We start from the raw sequence: 22,590 nt of genomic DNA, 5'->3' as shown, positions 1-22,590 counted from the left end.
ATGTTCAGCGTCGGTTCGAGACAGCGCATGCGCACCATCTAGAGCCGAGACCTAAAAAGGAGTTAACAATGGCACACATTATTATTTTTTTTTTTTGCGGGAAATGATCATGGTAAGTTCGTAATTTTTTTCCAGTCGGGAGACCCAATTATAACACCCAAGCCCCAAACAATTCTGGCACTCATATAACTTGTTGAGTGGGGGTGCTATATTGTAAACACCCATGTATGAAATGAAATACAGAATTTAGTAACATACATGTTATCAAAATGGATGCACTAGAACTGCCACGTTTCCCTGCTCCTGCGTGATGTGCTGCGCCAGTCTACGTTTCTGTATTTGAATTCTGGGACTTGTAGTCTTGTTTCATAATGGATTTAAACAAGATCACACTTCCCAGAATACAAAGAATACACTTGGGCTGGATTAACACATCCCGCACGGACCTGAAAATTTGACAGGGGTGATGCGTTGCGGTAATTAATAAACAGCCAAGAAATATATTATCACGCAAAATAAATGGAAGTGTCATATGATGTGGTAAATATAAATCCCGTCGAGTAGTCCAGAGAAGGAGACGTTTATTACCCATTTTCTACTAATTCCGGCCTGTACAACGCAACCAAACTGTCGGGAATGGAGGTCACTTAAAACCAGTTGAAATATCTCTTGTCTATATTAGAATGATGAGGCGTACCCTTGGTTTTGTCAATAAATTAAAAACCAATACAACATCGTTATAGGGGGAAAATACATTTGCCCCGGGCACCCAACTCCTTAAACTGACCCCGATAAGTAGAGACGGGTGTAGAGGGCAGCAGAGAGAACAGTCGTTTTCAAAAAGAAATAGTCAATACAGAGGGGGCCCTTTGAAAGGTGGGCCCTGGGCAATTGCCCACTTTGCCCATGCCTTACTGTGCCCTGCTTCCCCTCTGGCCTTTCATTCCAGGCTTTCCCCCGTTACACCCTCTCCTGCACTCCTCCTCAGCCGCCGCCCTACATGCTCCCCACGTCTCCTCAACCACTCGTCTGTCCATTTTTCTGTCAACCCCAGGCACTCCGTCACTTCCCCCCCACCCCCTCCCCTTTCTTCATCCTCCTCGATTCTGCACTTCTTTCTTTCCCTTCTGGGTCCTCCCTTTTAGCCCTTCACTTACACACTCCCACAGCCCCCTCTGCCCCCCATCTGTCATCACCCCCACCCCTCAGTCTCAATCATTTCCCTTCAGACACTGTCGCCTACTTCTGGTTTCTGGGTCGCGTCTGAAGCCGATAACTTTGAATCCCAACAGGGTCGGGTCAGCACCTCATTCTGCCGGTGTGGATACAGCGTGTCCTTCCGTTGGGTAGCTGTACCCCCTCCTGTTGCCAATGCTTTCGAGGGTTACACGTTAGTGGAAACGCGCCCATCATGGAGTGACCCTCGTACACTGCGCTTCGCCCTCCCCAGACCCACCTTCACTCATCTTTTACCTCCCCGCTCCCTTATTATCCGGACCCATCCGGTCTCCCTGCAGCAGCCCTCGATGCTTCCCTCCGTCGGCCTGGGTGGGCCCAGTTCAGACAGCGGTGCAGCCCTTAGCGCTACTACTGGCCGGCGGTGCGTGTGTAGGGAGAGGGGGGACTTCCAGACAGACGTTGCGGGAAAAGTTACATTTGTGGCAAATGCACCTGTCTAGAACCGTTTGGATTCATATTAAATAAAAAAATAAAAAAGCAACAAGAGTGCTATTTCAAGAGGTAGACTGATTCAGTTGCTGCCCCGTACCTTCTAAACTGGCAGACTTGGGGGAGGGGGGGCATTGCCATGGACTCTGCTTGGTAAAGGGGGCCCAAGGCGGCAGGGTGTGAGCAGAACACCTACCCAGGCGTTGAGCATTAATAATGGATTAAAGCCCGGTTTAGGGTCAGCTATGACGGCTGCTAATGGCTGGGCATTAACTGTAATACTCTCAGCACTGCAAGCCCCACCCAAACACAGCCGGGTGCTGCATTCACTAAAGTACCCGTCTACTCTACAGAAACAAACAACTCCAGGAATCCAGAAACACACTGAAAACACAGATGGACAAAGAACAAGCAGAGCGCTGTAATCACTCGGACCTCAGCTTTTCACAGCAAACATAGCAGCACGTGGATCACACCCAGTGCTTATTTTGAGCCAGTGGTTTCCGGTGCTTGGCACGGCACCTGCACTTAATTGGTTTCTGGTGCTGAGAGATAAGCAAAATGACTGTTTATGAATACAGTATGCATTCAAAAGCCTCCCCAGGCAATATTTTAGCTTTGGGGACTTGGAGTAATCTGAACTGTTGCACTTGCAGGCAAGAGAGATGATTTGAAGCTGTTTTGGTACGTCTTCGACAGCGATGACGGGACAATGGGTGGTGCAAGCTGCAGCGAACTCCTGGTCACGGCTAGGCACTTATTCTTATACAAATTAAGCACTGGCCACACCCCGCCCTAGCTCTGGGGAACAACTATTTATTTCCATTCACCCAGCAAACTATCCATCACCAGCCACATTCACAGGAGCGGGAAACACAAGCCCGCTCAACCCATCCAAAGAAGGGCCAGTCGGTTAACAGCAGGACGCACAACCCCTTTCACGTCCTTCACGCCCTAAGACGACATGTGAGCAGCTGACCCCTGCCGTCTCTTCTGTCCATCCTGGTGAAGCTAGCCCTCCTGGGCCTACTGTACTCAGAGTCGATCGACCATTACTTATGTCAAGGGCTGACACTTGTCAACTTGGTCGTCAATTCACCAAAATGCCACGGGTAGCTGAAGGGACTTCACCTGCCCTTCACTCACACATACACACGCTTACCCATACACACTTACTCTTACATGGTCACACATACACACTCTGCCTACATATATCCACACTCACACATACAGACTTTCTCTTACATAAATACGCTCACAAGTGCAAGCACGCACACAACATACATATAAAAGCATTGTTTTACTTACCTCATCTGCCAGGGAAAGTCATATTCCAGCTGTTAGTAGTCCATTTTTTATTAAACTAAGAGTGAATAATCTCATGTTATTCACTATTAGTATAATAAACAATTGACACAAAAGGAGAGTGAAGCCCCCACCAACTTCCAAAAGGACGAGCTCCTTCTTGGCCTGGCACTGACTTTGCCTCTTCTGACACTGAGTAACAAAGCCAGTGCCAGGGGTCACATGGCAGGGGTCCCCTAAATGACGTCCATGCTTGTCCCCAGGGCTTTAAGTGGGCCGGGTCTCACCAGTGCTGAGCACCGGCAGTTTTTAGGTCAAGCCTAGAGCAGCGCGCAAGCGCTGTTTGCTCGACTTTTAGTAATGGGCTTTAGAAAGCTCACCACACGCTTTGCGTTCGTCTTTCTAAGACTGACAGCACGCAATTGGGCAAAGGCGGGTGCATGTCCGCCTTTGCTCCGCCCACAGCCTATTGCTTGCGGTTACCTGCACAGGCCACATCTGTTTTCAATTATCATGCCCAGACATGGGCACGATAATTGAAAACAGATCGCTCGCTGTGGCGCGCGCGCACCACTGGGAACCATTTTTGCTTCTGGTATTTTCCAACACACTAATTACACTAGTTTTCGCCATTAAACTATTTTGAAGATTATGTTCCTATTCCAACCTCACCCTTGGATGAATGTCGTTTCCACTACTGCTATGAGAACAAAACGTCCACATTTTGAGAACAAGCATTGGCATAGCCAATAGGTCTCGCCTTTGGAACCTTATACGTGTTTAGTTATCCAGCACAATATCCTTGGTGCGACAACATCAACTGTTGCATGGCTAAACACTTTTAAGGTCCCAAAGGCGAGATCTATTGGCTATGCCAATGCTTGTTTAACTAGCTGGTTGCTGGAGAAAAGGTGGAAGGTCAGAGAATTTGGAATGCTCCTTTTGAGGGAAAAATAAAATCTGAGGCTTATGTTGACTTTGATTGATTGAGATTTCAGGGGAGAGCGACATGAGGGTACTGTGGGAAAGGGACATACATGACTGTGTGTTTGCTTGACAACTGGCACTAAAGAGAACACATCACCAAATAGAATGACGGCGTTCATGCAAGGATATCCATATCCATGGAAAAAATAGAGACCTTCACACTCCAGCATCGTGGTGGAATATTACAACATATAATGTACAGGGGCAATACACCAGATAAATAAATGACCTACCATTTTGAGAATTCTGACACGCGTCCCATTTGACATTTGGCTTGCATGAGAGACTCCTCTCTTACTGCCCAAAATGTATTTAGTAGTATCTTAGCAATTCCCAGATCAATACTTCTCCTTGGTGGTAAAGACATGAATAGGGATCCTCTTATACAAGTAAGCAGGGTACAGGCGTCATAAATGGATAAGTAGGGCAGATAGCATCTGCTTAAAGGCACATTTTGGGGTGGGGCGGGTCACACTGTGAATCACATCTATCTATACTTCAAATACAGACCAAGGGACAGTAGGAGGACAATCTGCTTTGCATCCATCTATGTTTCACAAAACTGAATACCCACAGGGGCCTAGAAGAATCTGCTCAAGAGCAGTCCATAGCAGGTCCATCCTTACCAAAGATTTCAGGCTCTAATAGGGTTGCATTGTCAGCATCCACATTCAAAGTTGAATTTGTGTAAGCACCTTACTGCACTCAATTGTCAACCTCTCATCGTTGATTCAGCAAAATTGTTGGGAATATCACTGGACAGTCAGCTTAATATGCAAAAACGCATCAGCAACGCAACAAAGGGAGCTAACTTTCAGATAAATACTTTAAGAAAACTGAAACCCTTTTTGCCAGAAAAGGACTTCAAGATGGCAGTACAAGCACTAGTCATCCCAAGAGTGGATTACGGAAGTGTTACTCTATGTGGCCTACCCAGAGCTGCAACGGCCCCTCTGAGAGCCTCAATCAACACCGCAGCGAGACTGATCACTGGCTCCAAAAGAAGCTCCCATATATCACCGGACCTAAAATCCCTTAATTGGCTACCCTTTGAAGCCAGAATTCATCTGAAAATGGCTTGTATGACCCATAAAGCCATCCATCACAATACACCCAGTTATCTGGCACAGAAACTGGTGCCCTCTTGTGGTGTCAGATCCTCAAGAAGTTCTATCAATCTTCTATTGAAACTGAAAGATTCAATAAGAAGAAAACATACAACCGAACCTTTTCAGGGATGGCACCCAGAATTTGGAATGCTCTACCCCCAGAAACAAGACTTAATCCCTCCACTACATCTTTAAAAAAAGAAGTGAGGGCGATTCTTACGGCCAAACTCACCTGAACAGGGACTACTGTTACTCTGCGACCCAGTGTATCCTCTATTCGGAACTTTATAATGTCCTCTGCCCGGCTAGAGACCCTAGATAATTATCCATATTATGCTTGAATCTCACTGAATGTTTTTGTTCTTGTTATGTGTCTTATATCATGTGTCAATGATAGAATGAGTATACTTGCACTATTTGTTTTCTGTAATCTCTATGTGAATTACCTCTGTCTATGTAACTAAGACTCTACCCTGTAAAGCGCTCTGATACCCGCAAGGGTCTGGTTCGCGCTCTACAAAACTCTCTAAATAAATAAATAAAATGTTTAAAGGTGGTACAGGAACTTTAACTCTCTAAGGTGTTGGGCCCTGACAAGTTCTGATCCTGCAGGATATTTTGACCTCTTTTTGTTGGCAGTGCTCACAAACCTAAAGAATGGGATACTCTCCTGAATGTCCTTCCTTTAATGATGAACGAGGCATATAGCAATATGCAAACTAGGTAAGCGCCTCACACTCTGCTAGACATATAGACCTAGATCTCTCCTTAGTCTAGATAAAAGCTCTTTTCTAAAATGTTAGTTATGAGAATGGATAATTTACTACCTGACGCACCCAGATCAAGTGAGTTTTTTCTGGGGAGGAAAAACTGAATGGCCCACTAACAAGATTCTACATATAATTAAGTCTCGCCTGGCGTAGGCTGCGCAGATATGCGCAGTCTCGCTGGCGAGATTTAATGATTTAGGGTAGCTTTCACTAGCGGGGTTTAAGCCCCGCCCCTCTTTTCCATTGGCTGGCGTCACCGTTTATGGTTAACGGTGGCCAGCCATTGGAAAAGAGCTTCCAGTGATGTACACTTTTCTCTTTTAGAGCCGTCCCAGTTGGACTGGCTGCCCCGACTTACTGCTGACGTAAAAGGTTTGTTATCTTTATGGGGCCAAACACATGGCCCCATAAAGATAAGAAACCTTTTAGCACAAAAGGAAGTCGGGTGAGCCAGTCCAACTGGGACGGCTCTAAAAGAGAAAAATGTCTCTGGCTTCTCTGGTGACTTTAACAACCGTGGGCGCTATACCCCGACATTGTCACGTGAGAGCTTGTGTCTCACTCTTCACCAACCAGCAGGAATTGCGTGAATCTTCTGGGAGCGAGGGGCACTTATGGAGGGGAGAGAGTGTATCCCCCACGAGCACGAGAGTACCTCTGAGGCACGTGACAGTGAGTGTACGTGTGAGATCCGCAGAGCCGTGTTTTTTGTCTTGCAATTTATATAAGTCGAACTCGACCCGGAGGTATCATGGCGCTATACGCGAGCACCAGCTGTTGCAGACGGGCACATCCATGTTTTGTTAGGTGTGGGGAGATTAAGTGATTTGCCCAGAATCACAAGAGGTTGAGCCGCACAGACTCGAACCTGGTTACCAAGCTTCGAGGTCGTACGCTCTAGCCGTTAGGCCGCATCTTATTGATGCGGCCGCGAGACGCGATATGTGATGGGGGAGGGGGAGAAGCGGGAGTTGTGTGCGCGCGCGGCCAATGCTTGGAAAAACAAGCATTGAAAATGCAACAGGTCTCGCCTTTGATTAAGTTAAAGCCATTTGCTTTGCTAATGGTATTGTGTAGCAAAGCAAATGGCTTTAACTTATTAAAAGGCGAGACCTATTGCATTTTTAATGCTTGTTTATTTATCCAGTAGAAAGAAAAAAATCCTCCTGCCGCTATGTACTGAAAAAGCATTTGACAGGGTGGATTAGGCCCTCATGGTTGATGTCGCGGAGTGGGGGCGGTTTAGGGTCAGGATTCAAGCTGCATTCATGTGTGGAGTGTGTTACCAAAGTACCAGAATTGAGGTTTTCATATAAGCATGGTATTTCGTTGAATTATTTTGTAAGATTATCTGAATATCGTCAAAGTTGTAGCACATGATCGCAAAGGAAATGGCAAGGTCAGGAAATTTATAACAAATATACATTAAAGAAGAGAGGTGCAATTTTGGATCCTTGGGGAATTAAGCATAACAGTGTAAACATGACCATTTGCCCTGTGTTGGTATGGATGGATTTGATCAAACTTCTCACAGTTCCTTTGTCAATTCGTATTTTAGGTCTCGCCTGCGTGTGCTGCGCACATGCGCAGTCTCGCTGGCGAGATTTAATGATTTAGAGGGAGTTCTGTAAAGGGCTTCAAGCCCTGCCCCTCTTTCCCATTGGCCGGCATCACCGTTTATGCTAAACGGTGGCCATCCATTGGGAAAGAGCACTGCGTGACGTAGACTTTTCCACTTTTCGGCCTGCCCACTTGGACGGGCTCGTCCACTTTCCGGCTGAAGTAAAAGCTTTCTTATCTTTATGCGGCCATGTGTTTCAAAACACATGGCCCCTTAAAGACAAGAGATCGGCTGAAGCGTGTTCCTTCTTTCACTTTCGTGCTTGCTTTACGCCCTACCAGTTTACGTCACCAGCTGCCTGTAGCATGGGGTCACGGGGAGGACAGGGCTGTGGCAGTAGCCTCTCACTTTTGCAGCCTCGCGTCTGTTGGGGAACACGCTCTGACACCTTGTTATTACGTTTGGAAGGGGTGAGAGGGCAGACTGAAACCACTTCTGCAGCTGGAAAGGGTGGCAGCACTGGGGCACCCCTGCTCTGGGGACTTTGGCTCCGCCCTTCCCCTAACACTCGCCTGGTAAGAGTGGAGTGGAGCCTGTGAGCCCGGGAAAACTAGAGGCCCAGCGACTGGCGCCCATCAGGGACCTGGTGGAAGAGCAGCAGCGGGGCTTACTGGACTGTCCTCGCTGCTCCTTCCGACATAATATACACGAAAGCAGGCTCAGAGCAGGTGAGCATGCGGGCCTCCCGTGTAGTACAGCCCTGTGTCAGGCTAGTGGCGGGGAATGCACCGGGTAGGGGAGGGGCGGCCAGCAACAGCAGTTTTGTACGTCGCTCACTGCGAGTATGGCGGCTTCTCTTTTCTGTGGAGAACAGGACGTTCAGATGCTCACTCAGGAATATTCTTCACGGTTGATGCACAACTCAACGACTGCTTATAAAAGAAAACCAGCCGACTCAATAGACTGCTCCACAGCCTCATAACCAAATCACTTCAGGATCACAGCTGCGTGAATATTGACCACTCTACAGAATGAATGTCGGAGTATCACTTGAAGTATTTACAATGCAGGACATTTTCGCAGTGTGGCCAGGCCACAGAATGCAGATAGTTCAGACCGTCTCACACGGTCCTGGGTGGCAGCAGCAGTGCACGAATAGCGTGCATTCAACCTAAACTGCGCAAGACAAGAGACTGCTTTCGGTCAGCTGGCGCGCAGGCATGCAGCTCTCGTGGCAGAGAGACGCCGTGCCTTCGTGCATCAGCCTGCGGTTTGGGGTGGCACACCAGTCTGACATGGCTGCCCACTCCAGGATGTGAGCGCACGGCATGCCTCCGTACAAGCCAGGGTATTAATTACATCCTAGGCGACGTGATGTGACATAAAAGAACCCTACAATGCCTCTGTGACTCTCCGCAGTGGGCATACACTGTCACACGCGTATTCCTGACACCCCTTGTGTGCTTCCGCCCGTCTTCTGCGGATGTTTTTGTTGTGTTTTGTTAAACGTGCATCTAGCATGCATTCTGCCATGCTATGGCGCCAGTTGGTCTCAGTACCGAATTGGCCTGCTTTTGAGGATGGCCACGAGTCTGGCCGAGTCTGTTAGCTGTAATCTTGGTAGTGTAATTACAATTTTGTTACTTTCTGTCATTTTTACACAACATACGTAGGAGTCAAACCTTCTTCCATTGGCTGTGTATATTGATGGATGAGTGGGTAGCTGGATAGATGAGTGGTTAGCTGGAAGCATGATTGGATGGCTGAGTGAAAGGATGGATGGATGAATGAGTGAAAGGGAGGATGGATGGATGGACTGCAAGGATGGTTGAATGAAGTGAAATGGTGGATGGATGGAGTGAAAGGGTGGATGGATGGAGTGAAAGGGTGGATGTATGAATGATAGAAAGAATGATGAGACCGTGGTTGGCCTCTGGGCGTGCAGTGTTCCGCTACAGGAAAGCTTTAAGCCTATTCTCGATAACCGATTTGAAGTACTTTTGATTAAATTCGTTCTTAACCTAAAATAAGACTTGCAGTCTTCCATTTGAAGGAATTACATTGAGCAGCGATCTAAGATTTTTAAGTAGGCGGTTTGACCTTGCAGTCGTTAGCATGCCTACTGCCTCAGATCAGTGTTTCCAACGCTGTGTTCTCCGAAGCATCTAAAAAACAATACTCCATTTTTTTCTGCTTAAAATGTGCAGCTGTGTAGTAGGACGTACGTTGGTATTTTCAGGTTATTTATTAGCCTTGTTTGCAAGCGCTTTTCTCAAGCGCAGAGATCACTTGTTCCGTCTGACTTCATTGCCTTGCTAGAAGGGACAGCGCGATACATGATACACTGTTCCTCCACAAGGTTCACCAGGAAGATCTTTTTGTTTTGTTTTATGTGATCTGCCTTATCGTGGCATAGTTTTCACTTGTCGTTTGCTGATAAATAATCCTTATTACATCTCATCCTACCTGTTCAACGGAACAACTCTGAAAGTCCAACACATATACACTTATGCCATGGCTGGTATCTGTTTTTCTTTGTAAACATTCCTCTTTGAGAATTGACTACCGAAGGTCTGAACTAACACGCTGTGGCAGTGTTTTTTTCTGCATATCTGCAAAGGAAGAAGTCCAACAAATCCCCCAGCAGGGTGCAAAGAGACCAGGTGTCCTAAAACGGCTTCCTTCACACTGTGCCCCCAGACTTGTCCACCGACCTCTTCCCACTGCCACAAATCCACAGCATGCCACCCGCAGCCAAGTCCATCACCACCACTACAAACCCCCCAGCCAACAGGCACAGCACAAACGCAACAGGATGCCGAAAACAGCTTCGGCCAGCTGTGTTGCTCCATCGATCAGGCTTAGGTGCATTGTGCGGGCCTTTGTCTTCGAGTGCTGCCCTCACGGGCCCCTGTGTGGTGAGCACTCAGGCCTGGAAAGAGCCCGAGGGAAGATAAGGCGCAGGGCAGATGCGGGCGCTGTATTCATGGCACAGAGCGGAGGCGCTTCGGTGAGAAATGGCGGGTCACTTCATTGCCTGCACACGGTCACCCCGCTCAAACCACACCTCTGTCCTCTCACCTTGTCCACACCTTTCTCTTTGACCCCTAGCAGCAGGGCTTTAAGTGGGATGGAAAAAACTGTGGGGTCTTTCAAAGGGGCCTGGCTAATGTAATTAACGGCGTGGCTTAAAACACACAAGTTAACAATCTGTGTTTAGCATAGTGTGCCCTCCGACTTGTATTTTGCTGTTTGTCATTGCATCCAGATATACGCTGCAACAAGTAACATCATACCTGCAACAAGTCATGACTATTGGCTTTGTCAATGGTTGTTCGTTGTATAAGATAAATAAGCAGCAACTATGGTGTGTATATAATATTGAACAAGCATTAATAATGCAACAGGTCTCGCCTTTCATTAAGTTAAAGCCATTTGCTTTGCTATACAATACCATTAGCAAAGCAAATGACTTAAACTTAAAGGCGAGACCTATTGCATTTTCAATGCTTGTTTTAACAGCAGTTGGTGTTTACTGTGTCAAAAGCTGTTCAGTGGACCAGAAAGAGTAGCATTGTGACTCCATTCCCATCTCCATAGCTCTTAAGTTCATCGCATTTGGAGATTCATTCTGGATATGTTTCCCTTCATGTCTGAATCCTGTCCATCTCTCAGACAGATGTTTTTGTTATTCATTGAATTCAGAGAGCTGAGAGAATGGTGCATTTTGGGGGAGCTTATCTGGAAATGTACCATTAGTTATTGGACTGTAATTTGTCGTATGTTTTTAGGTCACTCAGCAGTTCTCCAGTGGGTGGGGACACATTTATGATTCGGTCAAAATTGCAACAAAGTTTCTTGAAAAACGCTTTAATATCTATTATCCTTGTGGGTCCAGCAGACTGTCTGTTGTGAGCCTCTGCATGTAAGGGGACAAGTGTATTGTTTTTTGGCAGGCTGTGGCAGATGCAAACACTTGTATCTCACTTGGTATCAGCTGCGTGCCCCCTCAACTTTTCCTCCTTATTGGATACCTTTTCTGTTCTCTGTCTGTTAGCGTTTACTTTAGCTGATTATAATGTTTGTTGCTTTTCAAGGTGACAGATACTTCTGGGGTTGAAGTGTGGGATGGGACATAGTTGAGGTGTGGGATGTTTGTATTTGGTTGTCTTTTTTACATGAGTCACTGACAGATCTACAAACTCTATCTCGCTACATCCGCTAGGGATGCCTAAGGCCAATTCTTTTTAATGATAGACCAGGCACATGTTAAGTGATGTCATGGGGTGTTAATAGTATGAGTGACAAGATAAAACGGAGAGCAGTCCTGCTATATGTCAAGCAACATGACCCAGCTATCCTTTTTCTCAGGAGACAAATATTTTAAGCAAACAGTGCAGCTTTCTAAGCCGTTATGTATATGACCGAGTTTACCACTGCGGCTTCACCTGGGGCTCCAGGGAAGTAGCGACTCTTCTTAGGAAGGCCATCCTCTTAGTGGTGACCTCAGTATGCACAGATGACTTTAGTCTTTTTGTAGCCATTACGGCTTGATGGCTGGTCAATCCCTGATACTTGTTAGCATCAACACCACCCCATCTATACAAAGAGTCTACCTTCTCCACTCCGACCCAAACTCTAGTGGACTCACTTCCAGACACCACGATCATGAGAGGGGACCATGGGGATGTGCTTGATCCGTAGAACAACCGCACCACAACTGTGACTTCTATTAGGCATACACGGTTCTCCCAGTGGGCTAATCCTCCCGACCTAATCGGCCCTTGGCGCAGACAACACCCATTTGTTAAGCAATACATTTACTACTTTTCTGGTCAAGGCTCGTCTTTTAGTATCGATTATCTTCTTGTCTCTCTGGATATGCTAAGGGTAGTGGGAGAATTCTGCATTGTGACACACGGGGACTCCGATTATTCCCCTATTGAGGGGGGCTTGCGAACTACCTGAGGAGGGCAACGTGGCACATGGCGATTTAACACCTGGGAGTGCAAGATGATACCCTAGTGCTTCTTCACCACACTAATATTCACAACTACTTTGCCCTCAATGCCAACTCGATATTCTTTCTGTTCACTCTGTAAGGCAATCAGAATGGTGATGAGTGAGGAAACCATGTCCTACACCATGGGCAAGTTGTGGGATAGACTTTGGGAGATACTGGACTTGGAGTACCACATTGTGGGCCTTGAGAAACTGTGGGCCATTTCCCCTGGCAGATCCACTCATCGAGCACTCTCCCTTGCTAGGGCTACACTGAAGCAAAGAATGGTTGAATCTGCCCGCACGGAATGGATGGCTTCCTCTGACAGAGTCTATGAGATGGGCGATAAAGTGTGTAAGCTTTGTTACTGGCTTGCCAAACAAATAGAACAATCTCCTCTGTTTACGTTGAGGAGAGGATGGTAGGTTGGTCAATATATTGGTGGGTATTGAAAAGGTGTTTGCCTCTTACTATAAGTCACTGTACACCTGTAGACAACATCTGGCTGCAAACTGTGCCCTTATAATTGTTAATGACTTACCTGTGTCCAGGCTGACTGATCGCTCTATGCTTGTTGCTCCTATCACAGTGGATGAAATAAAGACCACAATAACAGCTATGCCCTCGGGGACGATCCCCAGCCTCTATTGCATGCCCTTGGAGTTCTATAAAAAGTTCTTCTTGTTGGCCCCCCACCTTTGCAGTTAGTTCAAGGAAGTCTTTACAACTGGTTCACTACCATATGATCTGCGAGGAGCTACTATTGCATTTTTTCTTAAATCTAATAAGCCCACACATGACCTCCTCCTGCTGCCCTAGATCACTCATTAATATTGAATCTAAAGTACTAGCTAAAATACTTGGGATTCCCCTCGTTGGGGTGGTGTACTCTTTGGTTCACCTCGACCAGAATGGGTTCATTACTGGGCCGCAGCACCAGACACTGCTTAAGACACCTCCATTTAATTCTCGTGCAGGCACATGCGATCCTAGTAGATAGTGCACTATTAATGCTAGATAAAGAATAGGCGTTTGACTCAGTTCATTGTCCCTTCTTACATCAGGTGTAAGAGAAAATAAACTTTGGGAGGGGCTTCCACTGGTTTGTTGAGTTTCTTTATAAAGAGCCATGAGCGCAGACTCAGATGATTGGAACTATGTCGATCCTTCTGAGTGGGAAGGGGCACACAGCAAGGGTGCCATCCCTCCCCTCTGTTGTTCATGCTTGTGACTGAGGCCCTAGCTGCATGGATATGTTGAAGTTGAAGAGTTTTATAAAGCGCTCTGTTACCAAGCGGTTTCCTGGTTTCTATGTATAGAAGCTCAGGTGGAAGGAGTCCAGTGGCAAATAGGGGTGAGGATAGGATCTCTCAATATGCCAGCGACATGATGCTATTTGTTCAAAGACCCGAAAGCTCTATTCCCTGTCTTATTGATATCCTCTGAATATTTGGTGAAGCCTCTGGCCTTCAAGTAAATTAGGGCAAATCAGTTTACTTGCCTATTGGTGACAGCCGCTTAACACTTTCAACATTTATATCGTATCGTGGGCGATCACTTTAAATACTTGAGTATGGAAATTATGGCAAACCAACAACGAAGTTGGGAATTGGGAATCGACCATTGTTCCTGGCCTCTTGGGCCTTTCTTCCTCTCACAATCCTTGGTCCGAGAGTGTTATTTAAAATTGATCTCATTGCTGCACTTTCTTTATGCACTACAAAATTACCCGTTCCTTTGCGAAGAGCAGACAGGACCCTTATGACGGTGGGTTGGGAGTGGCAGATGTTTGGCTCTACTCTGAGCCACTCAGCTTGTCCCTTTCAATGGCTGGATATTCGGGAACATAGAGACCCCCAAACTGCCTAGAGGTATTCCTCCTAGACAAATTTGATTTATTCCATATATTCTATGGTAAGCCAGCTCCCAGAATGCTGTAAGCAACAACCAGGATACTGCTGCAGTGCTGGCAAGAGGCACTCGTATTCATTGGGATACGGAACCCACTGTTTTGAATTTGCTTTGTCAGGTACCTGGCTTGCTCAGAAGGCAAGGCTGGCAGGCTTCCGAGATGCGCTATGTTAGCCATCTTATTGCTGAGTGATGTGGTGAGCTGACATTTTTAAAGGAACAATGGTCTCTTACTTGTAAGTAACACAAAAAAAATGATACATAGAGCTACAATGAGGTCTGTGTTAGGTGGCCGAATGGAAAATCATATACATTTATTGAGTTAAAATAACACATCAATAGAGTGGGAAGACTAACGAGGAGAAGTTAAAAAAAACTTCTAGGCTCAGACATTTCTCCATGTGACTGCAGTGAAAACATAATGGTCATGTCACATATATTGCTGAGTACCTATTGTTCACATAAACAATTACATAAGAACAATTCTAGTCATGGTACTATGGTCAACGCTGTTTAGAACCCTTACGTAGATGTAGGTATTCTCAGAACATGAGCAAACATGCGTGAGGCGAAGAAATCATGTGAAAACCATCAGAGATGATGATCTTGTAAAGAAGAAAGGGCAGGAGCCCTAGGAATAATTGTGATATACGCCGGATGTTGTCTGAATAGGGTGGCACGTCAGGGCGAGTAACTAAAACAGTGCTGCAGCTTGGTGATGGCAGTGGACTGACTTTACGAGTGGGGATATGGGCACTGGAATATGATAGAAGCCAACTCATCGAAGGCACGATTTGAAGTGAATTGTGGCGCGCTGACGGCAGCCGGTCTTTCCAGGACCTTGAAGCAGACTTCCAGCTCCACAAAACTCAGATTTTCAGATACATTGAATAGAGACATGCACTTGAGAGCTACAGGGATACATCAATGACACTCCCACAATTTACTACTCTAGAGGCCATATTAACTACTAATACCTTAAGGGCTAAGAGATTTTCCTAGCTATATCTCTCTCTGTGTGTTAACTCCCCCCCCCCCCCCCCAACCCCAATTTGATACTGAAGGATATGTGGGAAGACGACCTTCATGAGCTGGATGACGATGATTGGATCGAGTTAAAGATGGCACCCCGGCTGGTAGCCATCTCAGCCCACTTCTGCCTTGTCCAATTTAAATACTTACAAAGGTATTATATTTCTTCACAAAACCCCTAATTGCCAAAGGTATGATTCCCCTCTTGGCAGATACTTTCAAATGATACGGCAATGCCCCCCTAGGGAGGACTACTGGCACAGTGTGTGTGATGTATTGGGTGCAGTAGTGGATAGGTCACTGATTCTGGATTCCAGCGTTATAATTTTGCTAATTGGAGATCATTTGGGTTGTCCTCTCCACACTTGCATCCTTATTGCCGCTGGACTCCTGATTGCTAAAAGGGACTTACTTGGCATGTTATTTGTGTATCCCCCAGTGGAATGGAACAGAGGCATCGGCTTCCTCGTCATGATGTAGCTCTAGTTTACAAGGTCTGTGGGGTGCAGCAGAAACATGTCAAAATATGAACTCCCTGGTGGAACTATTCTACTGGAAGACTCCAATGCAGAGGCTCTCTTTATGTTGGACATGGCTTGACTGGTTTTCACGAATACACTTGTTCTTCTATTACAGATATGCTTTGTTGCATTCTGATTGACTGTAGGCATGCCCCTCGATAGTCCACAAACACGTAATTCCCTTTCTGAACTGCAGTTTTCAAAAACCAGTGTTATCCAATGCAGAACCTCATATAAAACCCTCTTAGGAAAAGGGAAACAGGACATAAGAAATCAGGCTTGGGACGACCTTTATGCAGCTGCCTTATATAGAGATTCTAAGGCTACCTGGGAAGTAATAAGTAGACCATGCTTCTCAGATGATAACCAACCTAAAACAGTTTCCCCTGAGGAGTGGGTTAGTCATTTTAAAAACTTTTTCTCCCATGATTCTCCTCTTAAAACTGCAATAGAGTTGCCAACCCCTACAGCCACAGAAATATTAGCCTTAAGTAATGTAATCGAAGTAAGCATTTTATAGTTCTCTGTCGGAAAGGCACCAGGCCCTGACCAGGTCCCCGTTGATGTTTATAGGCAGGACCGGCCTTTTGGACACCTTTTTTTAACTAATGTTTTTCGTGCTGCAGTAAGAAGTGACACCCCACATTCCTGAAAGGAGTCTACCATTGTACCTATATTTAAAAAAGGAAATAGAGTATCTGGGTTTGAACCTAACTCTGTCTTTGACAGCTTGGACCCACACCAATTGGTCAGAATATAGAAGGTCTATCCTGGAGGATCTGTGTAGGTGGAAACCACTCCAGACATCTTGGCCGCCCTAACACAATTAAAATGTCTATATTGCCCAAATTGTGTATTTGTTCCAGACATTTTGCCCATCCCTAAACCCCCCCCCCCACCTCCAATGTGACATACACTCCTTTATTTGGGATGGGAAACAGATAAGATTTTCTAATAAACTTCGTATGCTTCCTAGAGACCAGGGAGGCCTGGCGTGCCCTAATCGTTTGGAGTACTATTCGGCGTCACATCTCCGTTATGTCTCTGAATGGGTTCTCCATGAAAGCCAAAAGCAGTGGTTCCACATGGACAGAGTGGTGGCAAGTCGTCCTCTTTGGGACATGGCCTGGCTTCCGAGGCATCTTAGACCCCGCAGTGCTTGCATCATCACCCCCACCAGGACAGTTCTCGAAATATGGGACAAGATAGCAACTACAAGTGGTCTCACCACTTTTCGCTCCCTTAAAACTCCCCTGGCCAGTAAGCCGGATTTTCCTCCTGCCTTGCAACCCCAATCGCTCCCCACTTGGAGGACCTATTTTAGGGGGTGCTCATTTAAAACCTTCGGCCAATGCAAAGGAGACTTCCACCTCTAAGACACCTCCTGTTTGCAGTATTATCACTGAGACACTAGCTTTTTCAACCCTCCAACTCACTGGGGGCGACATAACAACCAACCCCCTTTGAAACATTGGTGAGATCTTTCGATTGCACTCAGGGTTTGATCTCGCGCACATATCGGGTGCTGCAACACTCCACCCCTGTTCACCCACACACTTATCAAGTACAGTGTCATGCAGATTCCACAGAGGGCATCTCTCAGAAACAATGGGAGCAACTCTGGTGTGACTTTCCTAGGATATACATGAGCATTTCCCAGCGTGAAACTAGCTATAAACTAATGACTAGGTGGTATTACACTCCAACACGCCTACAGAGAATGTTCCCCACTACTCCCCACCCCCCCCCCCACTGTTGGCGCTGCCAGTCGGCGACCGGTGACTTCTTGCATATTTGGTGGTCTTGCCCCTTACCCTATACTGGAAAGAAGTCCTGAGCCACATTAAGGGTACCATAGGCTTCCCTCTTCCGAATTCATATAACACTATCATCCTTGGCACCCGGCACTAAACACTTACTGCTATCACTAATTCTGAATGGCGCCTCATAGCTCAGATGCTGGGTGCAGCTAAACAGTCACTTGCCCTGCTTTGGAAAAAACCCACTACACTGTGCTGTGGTTCACACACCTTTGGTATGTCATGACTATGGAAATTTTTCATAAAGGGTAACACACACTGAGTCCAAATTTGCATGTATCTGGCAGCCAATAATTGATTACTTATCAAAAATGGAACACGCCTGTTTACACCACCCCAGCGCAGAGCCCTCCAACTTTTTAAACATGGTCCCCTGGACTCCAGAGCTGGCACACCATGGTGGGAGTACCAGCTTTCTACTACAGATACCCCCTCCCCCAACCTTAGTCTCCCACAACATTATCCTTATGGCTTTTACCTTGGCTGCACACTTCCCATACTATTGCACCCTCGACTTACCTTTCTTCTTTTCCTTTCCTCCCTATCTCTTTTTGTTTTTGGCTTGCACTTTGGTATTTTTAACGTGTTTAATCTTTTGCAGCTGGCTGTCCCAACGGTTGGAAGCTGCCCTTAGCTACAATTTTCTCGATGTTAGACTTGTGATCTATCTTAACCTATACTCTAGTTGCCTAGCTTGGTACAACGCTGTGGTTTTTTGCAAAGTTGGGCGTCAGACGCATGCCTCTTAATGTATTGCATTTTCATACTTTTCTAGATCTCTTTAATATAAAAAAAGATTTGGGGAAAAAAAGGGAAAAAGAACCCAACCTTCATTTCACCGACCCATCTCCCTCATGGACTCCTCGGCAAAAGTTATGGTGCACGTCCTTTTACAGATTTAGGAAGATTGGGCACTTGATAATGAATTTTTTTCGGAGACTCAATTTTGTTTTTGCGCGTGGGGGTTGGTACTGTTAATCAAATACCAAACCTTTGATTGATATCAGGGAAATATGTTAAAGCCAGGGGATGGGCCCTCCATTTAGACTTAATAGCTCTCTCCAGCTTGGTGGACAGGGTAAGCTATGGTCCATGATGTGCAAACCAGGGATCAATCCAGCGCTCATAGATTTTTTAATACACCTCCATAGCGACACAAAGGTCCTGGTTCACCTCAGTTTAAATGGCGAGTGCACGTCCTAAACATTTCTGGTGTACCATATATGGTGTGGAATATGGGTTGCAGCCTTTGAGTCATACATTAATGGTAAATGGCTACTATAGGTGAGTCTTGACCTTGCGTGGACACAGCATGGCTAGTGGTGAATGTGTCCAGATGTCGGGCATGGTGAGTGAGTGATCACTACGTGTGCTAAGTCCTGATTGGCTGAGTGTTCCTAGCTCATGTGGCATCTGACTTTATGGTGTTTTTAGAAGCACGTATCCCCTCCGACCACGTGTGCTTTGTTGGGGCAATCTCCCCTGACCATTGTAATGTTGCTGCACCGATGTGTGGGATGGATCAAGAAGAGTTACTGCCAGAGTGCTTGCCTGCTAGCTATGCACTCTCCCACCTGTGACCTATCAATCAGCAATTCCCAGGCCTGGGTCTCAGAGCCTGCCTAACTGCATATTTGCGAGTTGAGGTTGATGTAGAGTTCACAAAGGGCAATTCTGTCAAAAAGATGATATTTTGTTTGTCATCAATACATCGATTTCCATATTAACAGCATATTGGTGTGATTGGCATCACTTTAAGACATTCAGGTGCGGGACAAGGGTGACGTTTTATAATTAAATGTTTGTATTAGATGTTTCATTACAGGTAGAGGGGATGAGTGAAGTGGTATTCTTTATGTAAAAGCCTAGTCCTAGATCAGGCTCCTGTAGTAAGTAACCAGCTAACAAAACACATTTGAAGTTCTTTTCTAAAGCACACAAAGTGAGGAGATAAGTGTTGCTAGACCAACAGAGAGTTTCAAAATGTTACTATACAGAGGACACACATTCACTTGCCAAGCCCCATGTGCATGTGATGACTGTAGAATTCTTGCGGAGCACGACGTGGGCGTCCTAGGTGTTGTGTTATGGAGGCCTCATCTGGGGTACTGTGTCTAATAATGGGGCTTATATGGAGTATACACTGGTGACCAGTGAGCCACCAGAAGTGTTGAATAAAACCTCAGTCCTCAATGTTTACCTCGCGGCATTGTTTCGACTTACAGGGGCCTCATTTGGATTTAGTTTTGAGTTCTGTAAGCCACATCTGTGATATTGTGTCCTGTTCTAGGTACCACCTTCAGCTTATTGTGCTCCGGTGTATCAGTTGGAGTATCGTCCCGTTCCGCATACCCGATGTGGAGTGTGCAGTCCAATTTCGGATGCACAACTGTCATGTAATGTACAGTTTTGAAGAGCAACTCTAGAGGAATGTGTCACCTTATGGGAACAATTTTTTATTTTATTTGTCTTTTGGTTAGTACTCTTTTTCATCGTTTTAGCCTTGTAGTGTTGTGAGTAGCTATAGATTTGTGCCTGTTTCACATCTCTGGGAATACTCATACACTGGAGCCCGGTTCATTATGAGAGAAGGTGTATCCAAACTTTACTAGAGGCACCGAAGTTAGCATGACCCCTACCAGAAGCCACACTACTGCTTCATGGGTGACCAAAATCAGAAATGAACGAGTATCTTCCGAATGATGCATTCAGGATAGTGCAGGATCTACAGAAGTGGCATAAAAACCTCCATTAGCGCCTGAAATAGATCACTGTGACAGAATTATGAAAGGGTCAGAGCTAGGAAAGGCACAGACTGTGGAAGAACACTAAAAAGGTTAAATATACGATGAGAGGTGCAACTTGTAGGAAGGGACAGAAAAAGAACATAGAGATGATGAGCCCCACTGGCAAATGGGAACTGGAGACATTGCAGCACATCGTTCCTTAGAAGGTCTTTCTTCCTGTATCTCTAGTCCCCCTCAAATGACTGAAAGGCTTGGTGTAGTGTAGCTGCTATGTTAAATGTAGCGCTGTAGTAATTATAAACTCACTGTGCCATTTTGGGATTTTTGGAGAAAAAACAGCCATTTCGGAACGCAGTAGCTTGTGCATACGATTTAATGAGAAATGGCTGCCTCTCCCGAAATGCTGTATGTCCGACCAGAGGTATGTTGAATAGCTAGGACTCGTTCGATTACCGCATGAGAAGAAGAAGAAAGCAGGTGACTGCAGGGAGTTACACTCCAGGGCATGCCCCAGGCTAGGAGGTACTGGAGTAGGATAGGGAAGATGAGGACAGAAGGTACACATGCAGTTGCAGAGTGATCCCAGAGTCATAACAATTTAGCAGTTATAAGGGTGTTGCATAGTCTAATTGGTAGAAGCAACAATTTGCATTATCTGTTTTTTCGAGCTCTGGGTGCCACCTCTGGTGTACTGTGCCCTTATTTGCAGGAAGCCTCTACCATATCACCTCCAATTCTAGAGGCAGCATGCAGTGTATTGTCCAGTCTGAGAACCTTATTTGGACGATTTTGCTCATTGCCAAAGGCCACGCCAATGGTGGTGTGTCCAGTTTTGAAGGAGTCCTACTCCGTCATGTCCCATTGTTGCAGGACTCGATTGAAATAGTTAATCAAGTGCCTGACAAGCCTCACCTGGAATAATTGTCTGTTTTTGATTCCTTATCATTGTATTGCTGCTACTTTTAAGGCCACAGCTGGAGTTTTGTGACCTGTTTTGATGGTTTACTCTATAGTTGTCTATTTTTCAGCAAAAGTAAGGTACCTTGTATTTCGTCCTGCAACGTCGTGCTATGTCTGTGTGACTGTGTGTGACGGATGTATGACGTTACAACGCACACTTTTACAACGCATGCACTTACAACGCATTTTTTACAACGCATAATCCATTACAACGCATGACATTACAACGCATGACACTACAACGCATTTTTTAAAAATACCTTTACAACGCATTTCCATTACAACGCATACTACCTTTACAACGCATACCATTACAACGCATAATATTAAATTACATTTAAGGTAAGTATTAGATAGTATAGGGGTAAAAGTTACTTTTCTAACTCCAGGGGGTGCAACAGTAGGGTAAGTGTTGGATAGTATAGGGGTACAAATTACTATTCTAACTCCAGGGGGTGCAACAGTAGGGTAAGTGTTGGATAGTATAGGGGTAAAAATTACTATTCTAACTCCAGGGGGTGCAACAGTAGGGTAAGTGTTGGATAGAATAGGGGTAAAAATTACTATTCTAACTCCAGGGGGTGCAACAGTAGGGTAAGTGTTGGATAGTATAGGGGTAAAAATTACTATTCTAACTCCAGGGGGTGCAACAGTAGGGTAAGTGTTGGATAGTATAGGGGTAAAAATTACTATTCTAACTCCAGGGGGTGCAACAGTAGGGTAAGTGTTGGATAGTATAGGGGTAAAAATTACTATTCTAACTCCAGGGGGTGCATCAGTAGGGTAAGTGTTGGATAGTATAGGGGTACAAATTACTATTCTAACTCCAGGGGGTGCATCAGTAGGGTAAGTGTTGGATAGTATAGGGGTAAAAATTACTATTCTAACTCCAGGGGGTGCAACAGTAGGGTAAGTGTTGGATAGTGTAGTGTAATATTATGCGTTGTAATGGTATGCGTTGTAATGGTAGTATGCGTTGTAATGGAATGCGTTGTAAAGGTAGTTTTTAAAAATGCGTTGTAGTGTCATGCGTTGTAATGTCATGCGTTTTAATGGATTATGCGTTGTAAAAAATGCGTTGTAAAGGTAGTGCGTTGTAACAGTTGCGTTGTAAAGGTTGTTCCCCGTGTGTGACTGTTTCTTTGGGTGATCCTGTCAGTCTCCCTTCTTCCAGGCACTCGCCGCATACACGAAGGG

General features: G+C 45.7%; 1 protein-coding gene across 1 annotated transcript in view; it reads left to right on the top strand.

Moving 5' to 3' along the window:
- C1_2H1orf50 (chromosome 1_2 C1orf50 homolog) overlaps positions 1 to 22,590 on the top strand; it is a 94,495-nt gene that overhangs the window by 14,877 nt on the left and 57,028 nt on the right. The window lies entirely within an intron of this gene.

Source organism: Triturus cristatus, chromosome 1_2 (assembly GCF_964204655.1).
Source record: "Triturus cristatus chromosome 1_2, aTriCri1.1, whole genome shotgun sequence".
Lineage (NCBI taxonomy): Eukaryota > Metazoa > Chordata > Amphibia > Caudata > Salamandridae > Triturus > Triturus cristatus.
The sequence above is the reverse complement of the archived record's forward strand: the minus strand, read 5'-3'. Positions and strand labels throughout refer to the sequence as shown.